The sequence below is a fragment of the Galeopterus variegatus genome, unplaced genomic scaffold, assembly GCF_000696425.1.
Source record: "Galeopterus variegatus unplaced genomic scaffold, G_variegatus-3.0.2 Scaffold7292, whole genome shotgun sequence".
Taxonomy (NCBI): Eukaryota; Metazoa; Chordata; class Mammalia; order Dermoptera; family Cynocephalidae; genus Galeopterus; species Galeopterus variegatus.
In genome coordinates, this window is record NW_007733403.1 from 23168 (window position 1) to 29211 (window position 6044).

The following is a 6044-nucleotide window of genomic DNA, read 5'->3' on the forward strand; positions in this document are numbered from 1 at the left end:
ATAATTGGTCATGAGAAAAATGATGTTGAAGAAGACCCCATGTTCTTTGTGCTCACATGAAAGCCTTGGTAGTTCACAGGGCTGCTACACTGCCTAACTCCAGGAGGTGACACTCACAGAGGATGAAAGGGAACAGTGCCCCCTAGAGGTGTGTGATGTGGCCGCCGGGTAGGTAAGGAAAAGCTTTAAGGCTGCAGGCCTGATATAAAATGACTGACAAGAGGAATTACAACGCATGAGCTCCGGTACTGAAGGCCATAACACAACAAGTCTAAGGAGCCACCCTACACACGCGCGCACACACACAGCAGGTGACAGTGAGAACTGTTACCTAATGCAGCTTTATGGAGGCACTGACACCAATGACAGCAGAGACCTGTTGTTTTAGAGGAGATTAATGAGAAAACCAAAAGACCAGGAGCAAGGAGGGTCATCACTGCTCTCTTCAGTCCAGCCTGGTGTGGAAGTCACCATCATCCAGTGGCCTCAGCTCTGGGTGACACAAGGATCCAGCAGCCACAAGCCCAAGCCTACAAGTATTCTCACCCCACCCAGATATCTGGACCTTTTTTCATCTGTTTCCTCCAAAACACTATGGCAAATACAAGAAACAGAATTTTTCTATTCTATTTCATTTTTTCTATTTATTTTCTTATTTTCTATTTTATTTTCTATTCGTTTTCTATCTAATTCTATTTATCTATTTCTATTCTATTATTTTCTATTCAAAACAAAATAGGAAATAGAATTGCCCTTTTCAACATGACTTACAGCCTTTTCAGGAAGATCATGAACCTCCTGAGAATTTGATAAAAGTCTTGAACTCACCCCAGTCACACACACAGTTTTGTGCACAACTTCAAATATCCTAAAGACATCCTGAAACCCCCTGCCTCACAGAAACAAAATGTGATCCTACTACTCATGAGACCTGTCCCTTCTTTATTACAATCATTAATTTACCTCTATCAGGAGCTTTTGAATTTTAGCTATGCCACAGTGTTAGTGTGGTAGTTTACTTTAAAAAGACATTGGTATGAACTGTGTAATGTGCAAAAGGTGATTAGTTAGCATGTAAAGAACCCTAAGCAAGAATCCATAATCCAGAGATGGCTACTAAGACCCTCAGATATTGATTGTGACTTAAATCTAGTCCTTGGGTTTGTAAAATAACACGAAAGATGCTAGAAATAATTTATTTCGGTGAAATGAGTGGTGTTCAAGAAATATGGTCGCTATAAAAATGATCCAGGCCCCTCAAAGACAGTAATGCTAAATAGGCCAGACACAAAAGGACAGATGCTATATGATTCCACTTACATGAGGTACCTGGAATAGTCAGATTCATAGAGACAGAAAGTAGAGTGCCAGTTGTCTAAGGCTGGGGGAAAGGGAAATGAGGAGCTATTGTTTAATGGGTACAGAGTTTCAGTTTGGAAGGATAAAAATGTTCTGGAGATGAATGGTGGCAAGGGCTACATGACAACGCAATGTACTTAATGCTGCTGAACTGTACACTTAAAATGGTTAAAATGGTAAATCTTATGTATATTTCACCACAATAAAAGAAATTATGCAGGTCCTTCCATGCCTACATGAATAAGGATCAGGCAAGCCCAGGACCTAATGCCTTTGGAGAAACCTTTACAGAAAGCCTCTGTTCCCACAATTTAGGGTCACCAACAAATACGTCATGCGAACATTTTAATCCAAGGTGGATGCATTGATTTATGACAGCAAGGATAGTCAATTTTAGATTCTGAGCTTGACTTGACTTCAAAGTCATGAGAAGTGATAGCAACCACCCTGAAGTAACATTTTCATGAAGTCAGTGAGAGGGGCCTCCCCTGAGCTTACAAGAGTACATCGTGTGACTAGTCTGATGCTTGTGTATCTGGCAGAATTTTGTTGAAAGATGTGCTTTCATTGTAACATTCCACCACTAGCCACGTTGTGGAGGACTTTCCCCTACCCTAAACACCAGAGGCTGCTAGTCTTTTATCCAAGGAACCTGACAATTGCTAACAGGTCGGATTCACCTAAGCCACTTTATTTCAGAAGAAACTCAGGGCTTGGCCTCCAGCCGAGAAAGCACCAAAACAGATAGTAGCTCAGGCCTCCACCATGGCCCCAGTAAAGCAGACAGCCGCCCAAGGGCTTGCACCCTGACAGGATTGCTTTGACTGTGAGAAAAGTCACTGTGTTTATAATAGAGTCCCTCCTGAAGTATCTCTACTCAGATTCAATAAGAGAAATTGTAGCCACACCAAGACCAGCTGCTGGGGAGTAGGAGGGGAAAAAAGGAAAAATAATACCTATTTAACTAAGGAGTTAGCCCGAGATAAATGCATGCCACAGTATAAATAAATACATCCTTTAGCTATAAAGTGTCGGACTATATCATAACAAAGCCAAAGCTCATAAAAATTAGAAAATCATTAATTCTCAAGAAGTATTGTGTCCTAAAAGAACAAGGAGTGAAATTGCTGTGGTCCACCAGCCCTAAAAGAACAAGGAGTGAAACTTCAGATATTAACTAGTTAGCTCCTTCCATTACCAACAAGTAGTTATTGAGCATGTACAATATGCCAGGCAGTTCTAGAATAGCACGCAAAGATGAGGATGCTTGGTCCTTTTTTCTTTCCCATAGGAGCTCGTGGTTATTAAAGGGGAAGCAAAAACATAAAAAATAAATTAGTAGTTGAAAGGTTTTTCTCCCCCCTAAGAAAGCTTCTGACACCAAATGTGGAGATTTTCCATGTCAATAACCAATTATTTGACACTAATTAGTGTCCAACAACTCAGTTCAATTCTGACACCACCTGGAGTTATCATCGTACACCAAGGGTTTAAAGGCTCAGCCCCAAAAGACTGCCCCTACTTCAGATGCCAGTCGCAAGTACTGGCTCTCCGGGCTACCCACGCTTCTGTCCAACTTGGCTACAAAGTTGGAGATTTCCACAACCCACTCTTCAGGTTCAATAATTTGCCAGAAGAGCTCACAGAACTCAGGAAAGTAGTTGGCTTACATTTACCAGTTTATTATAAAGGACACAACTCAGGAACAACCAAATGGAAGAGATGCATAGAACAAGGTATAGGGCTGGGAGTATGGGGGTGGGGCGGGGGATGCAGGGGTTTCCAAGCCCTCTCCAGACACGCCACCCTCCCAGCACTCTGAAGTGCTCACCACCCAGAAGCTACCTGAATTATTCAATGGTTTTTATAGAACTCAATCTTTAGCACCCACTTCCCTTCCCAATGGTCAGAGGGTGGGGCAGAAAGTTCCAGCCCCCTAATCACTGTGTCTTTCTGGTGACCAGCCCCATCCTGAAGCTACCTAGGGACCCCACACTAAGTCACCTCATTAGCATAAACTCAGGTGTGATGGAAAGGAACTTGTTATGAATAACAAAAGACACTCCTGTCACTTGGGAAATTCTAAAGGTTTTAGGGCCTATGTGCCAGGAACCATGGGAATAGACCAAATGTACCTCCATATTATATCACAGTGGTGAAATACAATATTCAAGTGGGTTCTGTGGGGGCACAAAGGAGGACTGGATGATTTTATTGGGGGCGATGCATCAGGAAAAGCCTCCGGCAAGAGGCTGTAACTGCCTCTCACAAGATGATAGGTGGTCACCAGATAGACAATGGAAGAAATGGCAAAGGGACTGAGGACAAAGAATGGACCTACATGGCACAACAGGGGAATGGCAGGAGCTCCCCATTGGTTTCCCTGATTCCTCTGTGGTCCCCATTCTCCACTCAAAGGCCAGAGGAACTTTTTTAAACATACATCGAATCTTATCACTCTTCTGCTTTCAACCCTCCACGGATTTTCCATCCCAAATTGAATATACTCCAAACCCCTTACCCTGTCAACAGGCCCTACTTGATCTGCCCCTGGCCTACTTCTCTGTCTTAAAGTCACAACATGTTCCCCCTTTCTTGGCTCCATTCTAGCCTCATGGGCCTCATGGCTGTTCCTCAAACACTAGAACACACTGTGCACCTTACCATCTCTGGGTCTTCACAATTGTGCTACCCATGGTTGGCAGTAAAGGGCCTTGTCCATGATGCAAGAAGTTTGGTGGCAGGGCACTGAAGTGTTTGATAGCCCAGGCTCTGATGTTGGATTGCCTTGACTAAAGGCCTCGCTCTTCCTGTTATTAGCTGTGAGATATTATTTAACTTCTCTGTGCCTTGCTTTCCTCATCTATAGGATGGAAACACAATAAAAATAGCATGCGAGTGCACAGGGAGCAGGGAGACATCCAGCAAGGGAGGCAGAAGCTCCGCAGAGATGACACGCCCTGTGGTGCCGCCCTGTGGTGCCACCATGTGATCCAGCAGGTAGGCCTCACTGCCACCACCCATCTCCGTCCCCAGCCCAGCCCAGTGCACACGGAGCAGGGAGACGTCCAGCAGGGGAGGCAGATGCTCCACAGAGACCACACGCCCTGTGCTGCCAGTGCAAGACCCAGCAGCCCGGCCCAGTGCATGCAGAGCAGGGAGACATCCAGTAGGGTAGGTGGAAGCTCCACAGAGACCACACGCCCTGTAGTGCTGCCGCATGATCCAGCAGCCCCACTGAGTGCATGCTGACCAGAGAGGTGGCTCCCTGGAGAGGCCCAAGACCCGAGGCAACCAAACACGCAAGGGACTAGTGGCCAACTGAGCAGACACTGAGATAGCCATATCAAATTGGCAAACCCAGCAACATCCTAGCCAGACAATCATGTCAAACCTGTGGACTGTGAAACCCCCTGCCACAATGACTAAATATCAAAGGAAGGATACCGGAAATATGAAAAATCAAGAAAGTACACCACCAAAGGGTAATAACTCTCAAGTTCTAGATACTATAGAACAAGAAGCCCTTGAAATGTCTGACAAGGAATTTCGAGTGATAATTCTAAGGAAACTGAATGAGATACAAGAAAACTCAGCTAGACAACATGATGAAATGAGGAAAAGTATACAGGACCTGAAAGAAGAAATGTACAATGAAATCAATGCCCTGAAAAAGAATGTAGCAGAGCTTGCCAAACTGAAGAATTCACTCAATGAAATAAAAAACACAACAGAAAGTTTAACCAGCAGGCTTGCAGAAGTAAAAGAGACAACTTCAGACCTTGAAGATGGGCTGTTTGAAATAACACAGGTAGACAAAAAAAAAAGAATTAAAGGCATTGAAGAAAATCTGAGAGAGATATCAGACAACCTTAAGCACTCAAATATCTGAGTCATGGGTATTCCAGAAGGGGAAGAAAAAGGAGATTGCATTGAAAACATACACAACAAAATAGTGGCAGAAAACTTCCCAGTTATTGGAAAAGACACAGATCTTCAGATTCAGGAAAGTCAAAGATCCCCAAACGTATTCAACCCAAAAAGGTCTTCTCCAAGACATGTTAGAGTCAAATTGGGAAAACTCAAAGACAAAGAGAGAATCTTAAAAGCTGCAAGAGAGAAGTGTCAAATCACCTATAAGGGAGCCCCAATCAGACTAACATCAGACTTTTCATCACAAACCCTAAAAGCCAGAAAGGAATGGGATGATATATTCAAAATACTAAAAGACAGAGATTGCCAGCCAAGAATACTCTACCCCACAAGGCTATCCTTCCGAAATGAAGGGCAAATAGTATATGTCTCAGACAAACAAAAACTGTGGGAGTTCACTACCACATGACCAACCTTACAAGAAATTCTCAAGGGAGTACTGGGTTTGGAACCTGAAAAATAACTACCACTGCCATAAAAACTCAATAAAAATCAAAACACACTGGTATAATAAAAATGGCATTCATGAAGAGAAAACAAACAAACAAAAAGGCTATCTACAACCCATGGAACCAACAAATACAGAAAACAAACAGTAAATCAGAAAGAAAGAAACAAAAGACAGCTAAGACATCCAAACAATGATAAAAAAAAATGCTAGGATTAAATCAACACTTTTTGATAACAACTTTTAATGTAAAAGGCTTAAATTCCCCAATCAAAAGACACAGACTGCCTGACTGGATTAAAAA